The following is a 16524-nucleotide window of genomic DNA, read 5'->3' on the forward strand; positions in this document are numbered from 1 at the left end:
GAATAAGAGATGCCTCTTTTTAGAATATGTCAATATGGTCCTTCCAAAATTAGCACTATACTTCCAACTGTCCCTGAGCAACCAATCTTTGGTAAACCTCAGATTTGTCCTCGACAATTGCTTAATCATTTTAGTCATATCCAATTCTAGACCTTTTCCCTTCTTAATGCCTCTAGGCATTTGGAAAAATTTAGAAATGACAAATATTATAGCACATGCAATCGATCCTGTACCCAAAGCAAATGGTACACGATTCATGATGTCTCACATAAAGACATCATTCTAGACCAGTCTTTTGCTACAATATTTTTATTTGCCATGTTTTCAAAATTTGACTATGAAGAGGGATGTCGTAATCATAATCGAATTTCGAGAACGCAATATATAGAATTTTCTTAAGTTGAACCAATCCAACATGAAATTCATATATATATTCTTGACTAAAGATGATTAAGGTCTCAATTTAATCCTTTAGAATTGAAATGAAGTATATCCTCTCCCTTAATTATAGCAAAACAACTTTTTCAATCCCTGCAGCCTCACGAATTGAAACTTTTGTTTTCTACAATTAACATTGCTAGCTTGCAACACTAACAATAATTATCATGCTCCCACTAACATGATGATTATTGGCATAACACTTATGCTCCCACTAGCTTTGACATGTACTCAGAAATCAGCTGGACTTCTAGAAATCAATACTTTATTGACTTTCTTACCAAAGTTCAGATTTCTGATACGAGATGCTTTGATAAAACTTTATCAAAATCATACACCTTTCCTTAGATAGCATGCATGTGTGTCTAAACAATTTCAGAACTATGAAAAGGGATGCCGTAATCATAGTCTCAATTGTTTAGACCTTTTGCCATCTGCTTCAAATCTACTTAGTGGAAGTGTTTCCTCACCATCATTTTCATGAATCAGAGAGAAACCTTATGACCCTTAGATTTTATGGTGTATGTGTTCTTATCCATGTGAATCGTCAAAGCCATAGTCACAAGACAAGGATAATGACAAATCCAAACTCATATGGACTGAACTTATGCAATCTTAACTTCTTGCCACCTGGCAGTACAGGGCCTGCCATTGCTTCCAAGTTGTTATGCAACCAATTGAGAACTTTCAGAACTCCTATGCAAAGCCAACTTTAACTGGAATGGGCACAGAATATGTCAACACGATAGGTTATAAACCTCAAGTCGTGTGCTAGTGAAGAACCTCAGGTTTTATTCTTGATTAGTTCTTGAAATTCTTTTTAGGATCTTTAAGACTCCCACTATCCTCTTGACATATAAGACTATCTTGCCAAATATTCAAGAGATAGTGCGGATTCTTTATCAAGACAAACACTTCACACAATTGGCCTTAGTTGGTCTTTGTTTTATCCAAAACATCACAACTTACCAATTTCAAATGTATAAGACTAGGACACGTTTACTCTTACATTTGACAAGTGTTTTAAACCTTTCTTTAAGATATGTCACTCAAGTTACAATCTTGGAGTATGACTCTAAGAATTGTTTTGGAACGAAGTATGACTCATCTTCCTGATCTAACCATTTCAACAATTCATGACTCCTCTTCTTAGTCATAAGAATGCACTAAGATGACCTTTAGAGGACTAATTGTGATATGATTTCTAAATCATTAAGATGATCACAAACATGATACTAAAGTACTCTCCCATCTTTTTAGATTTGAGAAACTTTTATCTTTCTGCCTAATTTGATTCTTCCCATTCGTTCTGCCATACATTGAGACTTTTCCAATGTTTCAGAATTATACTTAAACTTGTAAGTATAACCATATTTACTAAACTTTAGTAAATCAAATAGTCTTAACGAGCTTTGTGGTGGACATGACCAGTGCACAAGAATGTGTACTCGATCCCTTTAGTCATTCACTTGACTCACACATCCATGTGAACAAGTAATTAGTCTTGATTTTCCAATGCTTGAAAGTTCTCATTCATCATACTATTCAACTTGCATGATTCCAAGTTTCGGTCCAATTGAAACTTGGGCGATGAGGAACTTTCATGATTTGCTAAATTTAGACACTACCACAAATGAAAGAATCAAATCCATTTTCCAATATTGCTGTCAGTGGAATCATATAAGCAACAATTTTCCACAAATGCCATTGTAAGGATACTTCAAATAAATAAAATTAAACAATTTTCTTTTATTTTAAAACTTTGCGGAAAAACTTATCCTTACAATCCACATGGAAAATTGTTGTTATCTATTCCTTAGCAATATATCATAACTTCTTAAGCAACTGCTCAAAATTCTGATGCGATCGAAATCCACCTTCGCGATCAGAATCAGCATATACTTCCTTTAAGATTTCTCTCTATTCTTTGATTCTTAAAACATCAACATGTGACCCAGTCACATCATGTAATGAGGATCTCAGAATAGAACTTAACAGAGTTAGATAATGGGCTCTACCTGATGTAGAGTCAAACTTATTGACTTTAACATCCTTAGGTAAATTTGGCAGCTTTGCAATCAACGCCCCTTCCTTTGGCAAAATAAACATATGGACCCTTTGGTAATGGGACTATCTCAGACTTAGCCTTTCTCTTTACCATTTGGTCAACCGGGTTGACTATGGCCAATCCATTTCCATTGGGAAGAGAATGCTTTTTCTGGATTTCTAGTGTCACCATTGTCACTGTCCATAAAGTTTTTGGGAAGTTGATCTTCTAATCAAATTTGCTTTACTATCGTTCCAAATCATTGCTGATTCAGCAGCACCAAGCAACTAGATATGATCATTAAGGTTCATGTCATAGTCTGTTTCATAGTAGTCCCAAAGGAACTCACTATGTGACTTAGAAAGTGATTGAACATTCAACTTTCTCAAGACTTTGACACCCAACTGTCCCGGCTTGTCAATATGTGACTTCATCTCTAAGATGTGATCACACATAGACCTTGCTTGCTATTAGGGCTTGAGTGACCTTGAACTTGTGGGTTAGGGAGAATAATTGGAGGAGGTGGAGGAAGAGAAGTATGACTTCCATGAGCCAAACTCGGGAAGTCATATTCATTAGGAAAGCTTGGTTTGGGAAGATCATTGTTGTCTAAACCAGACATCAACAATGGGAGAAATTCACGTAAAGTTGATTTAAGTCCTTAATATAACACCCAATATGATATATTAAGGCTAGGACCCAACAAACTATTTTATAACTTGGAAGAGGGATGCCGTAATCCAAGCTATAAAATATTTGAAGGTAGGTGAATGACGATTCACCAATTTCCACCAAGATAAACGAAATGTATTATTAGGTTTTAATTGGTTTTGAAACTCCTAGATTCTTTTGAGATTCATTGAACTTTTCAATGGCATGTTTCAATCTCGAGTGTGCCCTTCAGGTTTTGTGACTGGGATGCCGAGGATCACAAAACAAGGTGTGAAGTAACCATGCAAATATACTTGGTACCCTTAATATTTACCCCTCAATCGATGTGCCGGTTAACCACACACGCTCCAACGATACTATGATAAACATTAAGTTACCTTTTGCCTACCTTGTTAAGTCCAGGTTAGTGTGCCGGTTAACCACACACGCTCCACTAACAGCTTAAACAAAGTGCAAAGTGTAATTTCATGGATTAGCACCTTATTGACATTTTCCTAAGTAACTAAGATTGGGAATTTATAAGTGTTTAGTTACTTAGTATTTATCATTATACCTATAATGAAGGGAGAATTATAGTCCTTGTCCTACCTGTTCGGCTAACGACCCTCCACCGGTCAAGGAAGCGGTGAGTGAGAGTGGACACCCATTAAACTGCCATTTTATAGGCAGTAACCTTATACCCCCCTTATAGACCGACTTCGTGAATGAGGCCTACTAATGGTAAGACGACTTGCTCTTATACATATAATATATTAAACTTTTAATATTATAATAGTATAAGGGTGTATTTTAGACATTTAAAATACTTGGTGGTTTAATCTATTAATTAAACTAGACTTTTAATTTAATTAAACTCAAACCATATATTTATGGATTAATAATACTCTTTTAATTAAACGCTTTAATTAACTATTAATAAAGTCCATAAGAGTTAATTGAATTATTCAATAAAAACATCATAATTCCAATTATTAAATTCAAAATTAAAACCATTTAATTAATTGTTTAAGTTATGAACCCAAGAGTTTTAGAATTCAATTCTTTTTTTTTATCATAAAATTTTTTTTTCCAAATTCCAAAACTTGAGGGCAAGTTTTGTAACTCTTGAAAACTTTTGGATTCCATAACTTATGGAGTTAAATACTTGTTTTATGATAAAACTTTTCATGTTCCATAACTTAAGAACAAGTTATGGAATTCTTTAAAACATTAAGACCAAGTTTTGTAACTCCATAAAAAACTTTGAATCAATTTTTTTAAAAACCTTTTCATATCCATAACTTATGGAGGTTTCAAAAAACTCTTAAGATCACAACTTTAAAAAAAACTTTTGAGCTCCAAAATTTTATGACAAAATATGTAACTCCTTAAAACATTTAGATCAAACTTTTAAAACTAATAAAATAATCATATCATTTTGTCTTTTACTAAATTTGACCTAATTCAACTCATATAACAAATGATTCAAATTTTACAAATAATTCGTTTTTCACAAAACAAGTAATTATCTTAAAATTTGACAAACGTCATATTTTTTTTTTCCTTTTTTTTCAACTTGAAAATAAAACATTTGCATCAATATAACAGAAAACAACCCATGGCTCTGATACCACTGTTGGGTTTTGAGCATTCTAACACTCCTATGGTGTACATGCAACCCTATAAACCTTGGATCTATGTTTTCTCTATTATACATGCAAATATTAACTATTCCAAGGTGTCATCCTAACTAGCATATTATGAAGCACCTATACTACAAAGTTCTAGTTAGATGACATACCTTTTGATGTAGCTTGATGTCTTCAAGCTTTAAGAGCTTAGCCCCAATAGTGTGGAAGCCTCAAATGGAATCACAAATCACCAAAACACCTTGGAACAACTTGAGAGAATATGTATGCACACTAAAATCGGCCCACTCTTATTTTCACACACTTGTGCCATTTTGTGAGCCAAGGACCCCTTTATATATTATGGAGGATTAGGGTTACATCCATGTAAACCCTAATACCCATGACCTTTCATTTACATAGGATCCATGGGTTAAAAGCTCCATGGACCATCCATGAAAGCTTAGCCCAACCTAAATGAACTTGGCCCATTCCATATATATAAGAGTCCATATTTAATTAGTTCTTTTTGATCACTTAATTAATTCTAAATTAATTCTTGATCAATACTAATTAAACAATATGATTCCATATTAATATATTAGAACTTATAATATATTAATATAAATCATAAATATACTATTCTCAAAAGACTATCCATATAAATTGTGTCGGTGAAGTGCAACCCAAATGGACCATGCCGGGTCGGGTCAAGTACATACCAAATATAGTTATGGACTTAGACATTAATCCAACACTTGAATCCAAAGCATTAGGGTTGTATGTGAACCATAGGAATGTTAGAGTACATAAAAACCCATTAGTGGTATCAGAGATAGGTTGTTTTCTATTATATTGATGCAAATGTTTGATTTTCAAAGTACAAATGACTTTTTTGGCCAGTGTATGATGAACTTGACGAGTCCATAGATGGACTCGACGAGTTGGATTAGTTTTGCCTTGAACTCGACGAGTCCAAAGCCTGGCTCGATGAGTTGGTTCATCAGGCAAAATTTTCGAGTTTTTGGCCTGTTTTGGATTAGGATCATTGACACAAACTGTTTTGGTTATAAATTTTGATTTCACTAATATGGTAATGTTTATCTCCATCCAAAAACATGAAGTTTGTCAAATTTTAAGATAATTACTTGATTTGTGAAAAAACTAATTATTGGTAAAATTTGAAACTATCTTGAACATGAAGTAGGTCAAATTGGTAAATGATAAATTATATGATAACTGGATTAGTTAAATTTGCTCTATGTGTTTCTTGAAAAGTTCCATAACTTGTCCTTAAGTTATGGAATATGAAAAGTCCTTATTCGTGAAACTATTAATTCTTGTAAGTTATAGAATTCAAGAGATCTTGAAAGGTTTCATAACTTGTCCTCAAGTTTGGAATTTGAAAGGTCTCATTCATGGAACTTAAAAATCCATAAGTTATGGAAATCAAAAGTTTTTGACAAGTTACAAAACTTCCCCTCAAGTTTTGGAACTTGAAGAGTCTCATTTATGAAACTTTAATTTCAAACCCTATAATTTTAAAAGTTTAAAACTCAACCCTTATACTATTATAATATTAAGAGTTTAATACCTATATATATATATATATATATATATATATATATATATATATATATATATAAGACAAGTCAGTCTTACCGTTAGTAGGCCTCATTCACGAAGCCGGTCTATAAGGGAGGTATAAGGTTACTGCCTATAAAATGGTGGTTTAATGGGTGTCCACTCTCACCCACCGCTTCCTTGACTGGTGGAGGGTTGTTAGCCGAATGGATAGGATAGGACATTAATCTTCATTAATAAGTATAATGATATTATAAAGTAACTAAACTTTTTAAAAATTCTCAATCTTAGTTACTTTAGGAAAAATGTGAAAATGGTGCTATTTCATGAAATTGCACCTTGCACATTGTTAAGTCGTTAGTGGAGCATGTGTGGTTAACCGGCACACTAATTTGGGACTGACAATGTGTGGCAAAGGGTAGCTTGATGTTAATCATGGATCAATGGAGCGTGTGTGGTTAACCGGCACATTGATTAGGTGATTTGTAACATTAAGTGTACCAAGCTAATTTGAATGGTTATTCACACCTTGTTTGTGATCCTCGGCATCCCAATCACAAACTTGAAGGGCATAATCGAGATTTAAACATGCCATTGAAAAGTTCAATGAATCTCAAAAGAATGTAGGAATTTCAATTCATTTAAAACTTAATAATCAATTTCGTTTTTCATGGTGGAAATTGGTAAATTGTCATTTACCTACCTTCAAATATTTTGCAATTGGATTACGGCATCCCTCTTCCGAATTGTAAAATATTGTGTTGGGTCCTAGCCTTAATATTTCATTTGGGTGCTATATTAAGGATCCTTATCTAATATAAACTTTGTCTTTCTTTTCAGATGTCTTCCAACACCGCTTCAAACCCAAACCCTTCAGGCTCTTTCTCCCTCATGAACTTATGTAGGAGGTTCATTTTTGATGGATTGAACATCAATGATTGGATTCGAAACATACAAATGGCCATTCGCTACGAGGAAAAAGAATATGTTCTCGACAAAGAGCTTAAGGATATTGATGAATATACCGCTACTCCCAAACAGATTGCTGAATACAAGGCCCATGAGAGGGGCACGACCAAACTGTCATGTATTCTGATTGCTACCATGACTGCTGAGATTTAGAATTCCTATGAGGACTTTTGGCCTTATACAATGCACCAAGACTTGATGGAAAGGTGTAACGACGTAAATTTTAAAACAATTTTTCATTTTTCCACATAATAAAACTCATATAATATTCTCAAAATCTCATGTATCAAATGTCATCATAATAAAACATATCCCAGAATCTCAAAACATAATCCTCTGCCAGTGTGTACAAATCATGTCGGCGCCTTCCCGCGATCCTCGTTGGTACCTGAAACACATATCACATAACACGGTAAGCATAAATGCTTAGTGAGTTCCCTAAAATACCACATACAACACATAAGCCACTCGAGGCTATAACTCGGTATGACCCTTCGGTCAATGTGTCTCAGCGGTACCCTCCAGTCCCATAGCTCGTTGGACCCTCCAGTCCGGTCTAGCTCGTTGGACCCTCCGGTCCGGTCTAAATCGTTGGACCCTCTGGACCGGTCTAAATCGTAGGACCCTCCGGTCCGGTCTATATAACACATGGCATACATATATCACAAAGCACATAAACTCAACATACACATAACACATAAGACTCTACGGTCTGCACATAGTAACCACTGTAGGTAATGTATAGTGAGAAGACTCACCTCGGGTAATCTCGGAAAGTATCGAACTCGAATATCTGATCTAGCCTCCGCCTAATCACATAAAGTAATTATCTCTAATTAATACGGCTCTCAAAGCCTAGACTAATCCCTCCCTATATTCTCTCAGAAGGGGAAAAGACCATTTAACCCCTCCAATGGTCCAATGTCCAAATTTTGACCAAACCCTAAAAGTCAACCCCAGTCAACGGTCCAACTTTGACCAGACTCGTCGAGTGCACTCGGGTGACTCGGCGAGTCCATACGTGTCCTCTGAATCCTCCTAAGGCCTCACTCGACTCGTCGAGTTAACCTTTATCTCGACGGTTACCACTGATCGCGAATCGTGGTGCAACACGATCCGACTCGTCGAGTCTGCTCATGGACTCGGCGAGTTTCTTCCATGAGAATGCTCAAATGACCTTCTGAGGTCAGATCTGTTTCTCTAACCTATAGATCTGGCCTTCTAACACTCAAAATATACGTAAAGGTCCAAACTTTATGCTCATGCAACACTCATATGGCTCTATATGATGTTTAGCCCTAATATGACAACCATGTTCCAAAACCCAAAAAGGAACTGCATAAAGCTGGATGTTTGGAGCTCTCTGGACCTCTCAAGGTCCAGATCTAAGGTCTATTTCACATTGGGACCTCTCATGCTCTTATTCCAACTCAAGAAAGGGTAAACAAACCCTTGATTCAAGAAGCCTACACAATAAAGGAGAAAAGGGCCGAATTGCTACCTCAAAGTGAAGCTTCCTTGCTTGAAAGTCTCAGAACAACAACCTCCTTTGGTCCTTCTTGCTCGATCACTTCTCCTCCTTAGAAAAATCACAACAAATGGATCAAGATGGCTCTCTCTCTCACTACACACGCTCAAATATGCTAGGGTTCTTTCTTCTGGGAAGTTAGCCGCAACTGAAGGCTATAAATGCCTTTAAATAGGGCTCAGGCCCAAAGATTTAGGGTTTCTGCCAACAGTGCAGACTCGTCGAGTCGCCTCACCGACTCGTCGAGTCTATTCATTAATCCGAGTCATCAATCGCGATCCTACTAGGCGAGTCTAGGCGTCAACTCGTCGAGTCCCTCTTCTCAACTCAAACTAAATATTTAAATTATGATACCTGGAAATCCGGATGTTACAAAAGGTACCATCAAAGTGCTTGGCAGGAAAGATATGAAATCATAGCCTCCATGATTACAACCAAAATGAAGGATGGAGAGTCCATCACGGTCCACTTGCATAAGATTCAAAGATTTGTGGACCGCTTGCTGAAATTGAATGTCAACTTCGATGAAGAGTTGGCCATAGATATTATTCTACACTCTTTTCCTCCTTGTTATGATCAGTTTCGTATGACTTATCATATGAACAAGGAGGAGGTCACTCTAAGCAAGCTTCAAGGCCTTTTAAGGACTACTGAAAGTTGTCTAAAAGGAAAATTTGTTGTTTATACTTCTACTGCAACTGCCCCTGTCTTGGTAATTGGACATGGGAAGGGAAAGAAGAGGAAAGCTTCCTCAAAGAGCCACAAGGGAAAGTCCCATATTGGATCCTCTTCTAGTGGGTCCAAAGGTGGTCCTCCTACACCCTCCTCAAACCCAAAGGAAGCAAAGTGCTTCCATTGTCATGAAAAGGGCACTAGAAGCGAAGCTGCCCCAAATACTTGCAAGACATAAAGGATGGGAAGATCAAACCCTCCTTCGCAGGTATTTATACTATTATGTCTAATAACTGATCACATGCTAATTATTGGGCCCTGGATACAGGATGTGGTTTTCACATTTGTTTTGATCTGCAGGGACTAAAAAGAAGTAGGGATGTGGAGCACGGGAAGATGAACTTGATCATGGGGAATAGGAAAAAGTCATATGTCACCAAGATTGGAGTTTATACTTTATTGCTTAGTAGTGGGTTAAATTTAGAACTGAATAATTGTTGCTACTTGTCTGATATGGCGAGAAACATTATTTCTTTTCATGGTTTGTATAAACAAGGTTTTAGATTTTCATTTAAAAATGAAATTTGTTCTATTAATGCTTTCTATAATGATTAATTTTATTTTGAAGCATTGACTTGTAATGGTATATATGAAATTGTGATGGTTGTAGATAACTTAGGAAATAATGTATTGCATATCGATTCGTCCAATGGTTTGGATAAAGCATGCTTATGGCATTGTCATCTTGGACATGATAACAAGAAGCGCATAGCCCAACTCCAAAAGTGTGGAGTGTTGGAGTCATTTGACTTAAAGTCGGATGACACTCGTGAATCATGTTTGCTAGGATAGATCACCAAGTCACCCTTCATTGGTACTTGTGAAAGGGGTGAGGGTTTGTTGGATCTCATACTCACCGATGTGTGTGTACCCTTCAGATCCGCCACAAGGTATGCTAACCGCTTGTATGTGACTTTCACTCATGATTATAGTAGATATGGGTATGTCTACTTAATCAAGCATAAGTCAGAAATCTTTGAAAATTTCAAAGAGTTTAAACAAGAAGTGGAGAATCAGTTGGGCAGGAAGATAAAGATGCTCTGATCCGATCGAGGAGGAGAGTATCTTAGTATCGAGTTCCAAGACTATCTTAAGGAATGTGTAAATGTTTCAAAATTGACGCTACCTAGGACACCACAGCTTAATGGTGTGGCTGAGAGGTGCAATCGAACCTTTCTAGACATGGTTCGTTCCATGATGAGTCGAGCTTCATTACCTATCTCATTTTGGGGGTATGCCTTAGAGACTGCCGCCCATATCCTTAATCTAGTCCCAACTAAAAAGGTTTCCAAAACACCTCACGAGATGTGGACAGGGAAGGTTCCCTCGTTAGCACACATCAATGTTTGGTGATTCAAGGCTTTTGTGAGAAAAAAGACTCACGACAAGCTCAAACCTCGAAGTGAGTGTTGTATTTTCATCGGCTATCCACAGAAATCCTTTGGATATCTCTTCTATAGACCGAGTGACAATGTTTTCTTCATTTCAAGGAGAGGAGTCTTTCGTGAGAGAGAACTCATATGCCAAGAGGACAGTGGGAGGTAAATTGACCTTGAAGAGCTTCAATAGTTAAGCGATGAAGAATCCTCAAACACTAGTGCTCAACCTGAGGAGGAAACTCCTGTTGTACCGATTGACGAGTCCTTACCTCTGACATGTTCCAGTAGAGTTAGACAGGCACCTGAGTTTTATGGTTTCCATATTACTACTGAAGGTGACACATTTATCAGTGATAGTACACTGGTAAACTTGGATGAACCTAACAACTACAAGGAATCCATGGCAGGCCCCGAGTCTGCAAAATGGAAAGAGGCGATAGACAGCGAGATTCAGTCCATGTATGATAACCAAGTTTGGAACTTAGTTGACAATGTATCGGGTCGTAAGACAGTCGGTGCAAATGGATCTTCAAGAAGAAGACAGACATGGATGGGAAAGTACACACTTATAAGGCGCGATTGGTTGCGAAGGGCTTTACTCAAACTCCTGGAGTTGACTATGATGAGACCTTCTCACCAGTGGCTAAGATTAAATCTATAAGGGTTATGCTGGCCATAGCTGCATTTCATGATTATGAAATATGGCAGATGGATGTCAAAACCGCTTTCCTTAATGGGAAGTTGGTTGAAGTTGTTTACATGAGTCAGCCAGAGGGTTTTGTCAATGCAAAGTACCTTAATAGAGTGTGTAAGCTTGAGAAATCCATTTTAGAATTGAAACAAGCATCTCGTAGATGGAATCTTTATTTCGATGAGAAAGTCAAAGAGTTTGGTTTTTCTATAAGCGAGGATGAGTCATGTGTATATGTCAAAGCTAGTGGGAGTATAGTTAGCTTTCTGGTGTTGTATGTGGATGACATACTTTTCATAGGAAATGACATTCCAACCTTGCAGGAGGTTAAGTCCTGGCTTGGGAAGTGTTTTGCTATGAAGGACCTTGGGGAAGTTGCTTACATTCTAGGGATAAGGATATTGAGAAACATGAGTAACAGGCTAATAGGACTTAGTCAAAGCACCTACTTGGATAAGGTGTTGAAACGTTTCAGCATGGAGAATTCCAAGAAAGGAGACTTACCTATCCAGAGCAATACCAAACTGAGTAAGACTCAGAGTCCGAGTACAGAGGTTGAGATAGCAGAAATGAGTCGAATACCATATGCTTCTGCAGTTGGCTCGATCATGTATGCTATGACATGTACTCGTCCCGATGTGGACTTTGGTTTGAGCATGGTCAACATATATCAAGGGAACCCTGGTAAAGCTCATTGGATTACAGTAAAGAACATTCTTAAGTACCTACGAAGGACTCAGGACTGGGTCCTTACCCTCGGTGGGAGTGATGACTTGAGATTGACAGGGTATAGTGACGCCATCTTTCAGACCGACAGAGATAATTTCCGCTCTCAGTCGGGCTGGGTATCTATCCTTAATGGAGGAGTAGTAACATGGAAAAGTTCCAAATAGGAAACTGTGGCTGATTCAACGTTCAAATCAGAGTACATAGCAGCAAGCGAAGCAGCAAAGGAGGCAATATGGCTGAAGAACTTCATTGGAGACCTTGGATTTATACCAGCTGTAAAGGAGCCTATGGATATTTTCTGTGACAATGAAAGTGCAATTTCCTTAGCCAAGGAACTAAGGGATCATGGTAGATCTAGGAACATTGACATAAAATATCACTTTATAAGACATCAAGTAGAAGAAGGACTACTCGTAGTAAAGAGGATATCGTCAGAGAAGAACCCGACAGATCCCCTTACAAAGGGACTGAGCAGCGATAAGCACTTGCTGCATGCAAGGATCATTGGGCTGAAGGATGATATTAGTTTTAATGATTAGATAGATATTTAGAAACATGTAATAGCTAAAATGTAATTAACATTTTATGATTGAATAAAAGGAGTTTTATTTATGAGTAAAGTTACTATCTTGTGTCAATTATTTACTATTGTTTCAGTTTTGCATGTTTTGACTTCCAGAATAATAAAGTTATTCAAACTATCCACATTCGATCATACTTTGGGAGTAGTTTATGTAAGAAGACTGTCATGAATGAGGTTTGTAAGATTCTCTAAGGTGTTAGACAATGCAAAGGTTTGCTACAAGCATTCATGAGTGCTCTACAAATAAGATTTGAGCATTGGACTAAACCCACACTCACATGAATCACTTCATGGAATTTATCACGAGTGATTGTGAGATGATAATATCGTATAATTTTCAAACCGATATATATGAGTTGTTGATTATGAGTTGGTTGTAAATTGACAGTGCGAAACCGCATCAGTAACTTGATGTTATAAAATGTGTTGTTGTGTATGATTTAACAAGTTGTTAGTACAAGAATATAAGTCGAAGTTTATCTGTTCCTTTTATCCTAAGAGGATTAAAAGTGATATCTTGGGCCCCTCGATTATTTTGTTTTGACATATGTATCGGGCCCGGTCATGACTAAATTGATGTATTCATTTAAGTTCTAACAAATCAGAAATCGGGAAACAAACTGTTGGACAATAAGTATGACTATGTTCCATGTATTTGTCTGCATGATATCTTGAAGAACAGAGGATTATATGATCCCTTATCTAAATGGCACGTCAGGATTCGACATTGGCTTTTAGAGACGTACGATTGCTACTCGGATTATGAAGAAACATTGGCAATTATAGTTATTAGCCTTATCCAAGTGGGAGACTGTTGGATTAGGTGTCTAAGCCCATAACTATAATTGATTTGTACTTGACCCAATAATAGCATGGTCCATTTGGGTTGTAACACTCTAGAACAATTTGATAGGATGGATATTTAAGGAAGAGGTTATTGTGATTTATTAATTTATTATAAGTATAATATATTAATTGAGAAATCACATTATTTAATTCGTATTGATCAAGAATTAATTTGGTATTAATTTAGTGATCAAAAGAAACTGATTAAAGTTATAGGGACTGATTAGGTAAATCGGTAATACTTCTACTTGGACTCATGACTCATGTTGATTAGAGTTGGACTAAACCTATATGAGAGTCCAAGAAGGTTTAGCCCAAAAGGCCTAAGAAATATGAAGAGTCATTATGGTTTTCATGGTTGTAATCCTAAGCTATAAATAAAGTCCCTAAAACCCTAAAATCGGCCCCCCATGCACACTAGAGTTGTAGCTAGCCGATTTTGATCTCCCAAACCTCTCAGTCAAGTTCATTCACTTGTTCTTGGTTTGTTATAAGACAGTTGAGGCATCACACTTGAGCTGCTAGCTAGGCTCCTAAAGGTCAAAGACAAGCAAGCTACTACACAAGGTAATCTTCTAATTGTTTTTATGATTCAAATGTTACCTTGCATGCTAGTTTAGGCTTTATGCTTTGGAAAAAAAATGTTGCATGTATAATTAGAGAAAACTTAGATCGAAAACATTAGGGTTGTATGTGCACCATAGGAATGTTAGAGTACATACAAACCCATCACACACTTCCTAGGTTCTCCTCGGATTCCCTTCACACCCCTCTCCACCATCAGCTATAAAAGAAACTCCCACTATCACCCGCTAACCACCTTACGAATATAACTACATACAACAGACACTAGATAATTCATCGACTACCAAGTCTCACACTACATTGGTTGGACTCAAACAAGAGTTGCGCAATAGAGTTAACCCTAACCTTCTAAAATGATCTAATCCATGTAACATGTAACCTAGCATATTTGTTTAATAGGTAACTGATATTAAATGGGGTCTTTAAAAGCACAAAGAAAGCAACATTCGTGCGTTGAGTTATCTAAACTAGTGCATCGCCTAATCTGGCAATCCTATCCTTCCAACCATGCAACCAACACTAGCATGTAATTCTAAAGGTTCATACAATAGGCATACAAAGTCATCCCTCTTAGCATTTTATCATGAAATTCTGAGCAAATCCTTAGCCCTAATCTAGCATGCTATAGACATATACACATACTGAAACACATAAACATGCATGGGTCTTTTGGGAAATACTTACTTGATCTCGGCATATTGCAAGCATCACACCCTTTTTCTTTACGAAAACCTCTTTTTTTGAAAATTATTTTATTTTGAAAATTTATCATCTCCTCGGTTTGACTTGAGACACAATCGAAAGTTTGCCCGAATCCCTAAAACCAAGGCTGAAATATCAACTTGAAATGTCCCAAGAATACTAAGTAAAAATTTTTGTTTTTAAGTCAACCAAAATAACCATTCTTTCATTCCAAAAGCCCATCAAAGTATACAATTGTATCAAATAGTTATCAGAATAAAAAAAAGTCATATAATGTGGAACACCGGTGGATGCGATGCAATCACGTCGAGCTCTTCCCTTTGTAACCGGAAGTACCTGAAACATAAACATAAACAGTAAGCACAAATCTTATTGAGTTCCCCAAAATACCACACACCATACAAGCATCGGGCATCGCCCGACATTCATTAGGCCCCACCCGCTAATCATCGGGACACACATGGTTAACAGGTACTTCCGTAACATATATTTGTCCCCGCCAAACACATATAGCGCGCCCCACTCAACATACATACAAACACATGCAAGAGTCACATAGGCAGCTACCATCCTACAACATAATCCAATGGGGTGACATTAGTGCCTTCGACCCACAAGTAAAATGAAGAGACTCACCTCAAGAAATCAACAAATAGATCTCACACACGAGTTGTTGATGCTGAAGTCTCTCCCACTAAACATAACCAAAACAAAAGCCTAATTAGCTATTAGGGTAATTATCTCAACTTAGCAAGTCCAAAATACCATAACAAATCCTTATTTAGGCAAAAGACCATTTTTCCCTTCCAAGTCCTCAACCCTCATAGTTGACCAAAAATCAAACTGATCAAAAAGTCAACATTCAACCTTGTTGACCTACACCCTACGTAGTGAAGCTCTACGCTGGGCGTAGAGTCTTACTCCAGAAAATGGGTGGCAAACAGGCTACGTGTTGCATAACCCAGATTACGCCCAGCGTAACCATGTCATTTTTCATCTTCTACTTTAAGCTCTTAATACCTTAAGACTAGAATCCAATTCTCATATTTGGACCTAATAGACGGCTTAACTGATAAATTCATTAACATTATGCTTGTACATGGCTCAAGACCCCGAAATTAGGGTTTGCACCCTGCGCGGTTATGTCGTGCGTAACCTGGGTACGCCATGCATAGTGCATTAAGTCCTCGTGTCCAAGTTATTGAGTTACGCCCTGCATAACTCAGCTAACTACACCTCATGTAGAGCCATCATTTACAAAATAAAAAACGTTAAATATAAAGAAATGCACCTGGAAACCGGGTGTTACGAAAATAGGTCGTCTCACATGAACCTAACCATATGTGTGTGTGTGTGTGTCTATATATATATATATATATATATATATATATATATATATATATATATAGAGAGAGAGAGAGAGAGGGAGAGG

This window comes from Lactuca virosa, chromosome 5 (assembly GCF_052849685.1).
Source record: "Lactuca virosa cultivar CGN04683 chromosome 5, Lactuca_virosa_CGN04683_v6, whole genome shotgun sequence".
NCBI classification, from domain to species: Eukaryota; Viridiplantae; Streptophyta; class Magnoliopsida; order Asterales; family Asteraceae; genus Lactuca; species Lactuca virosa.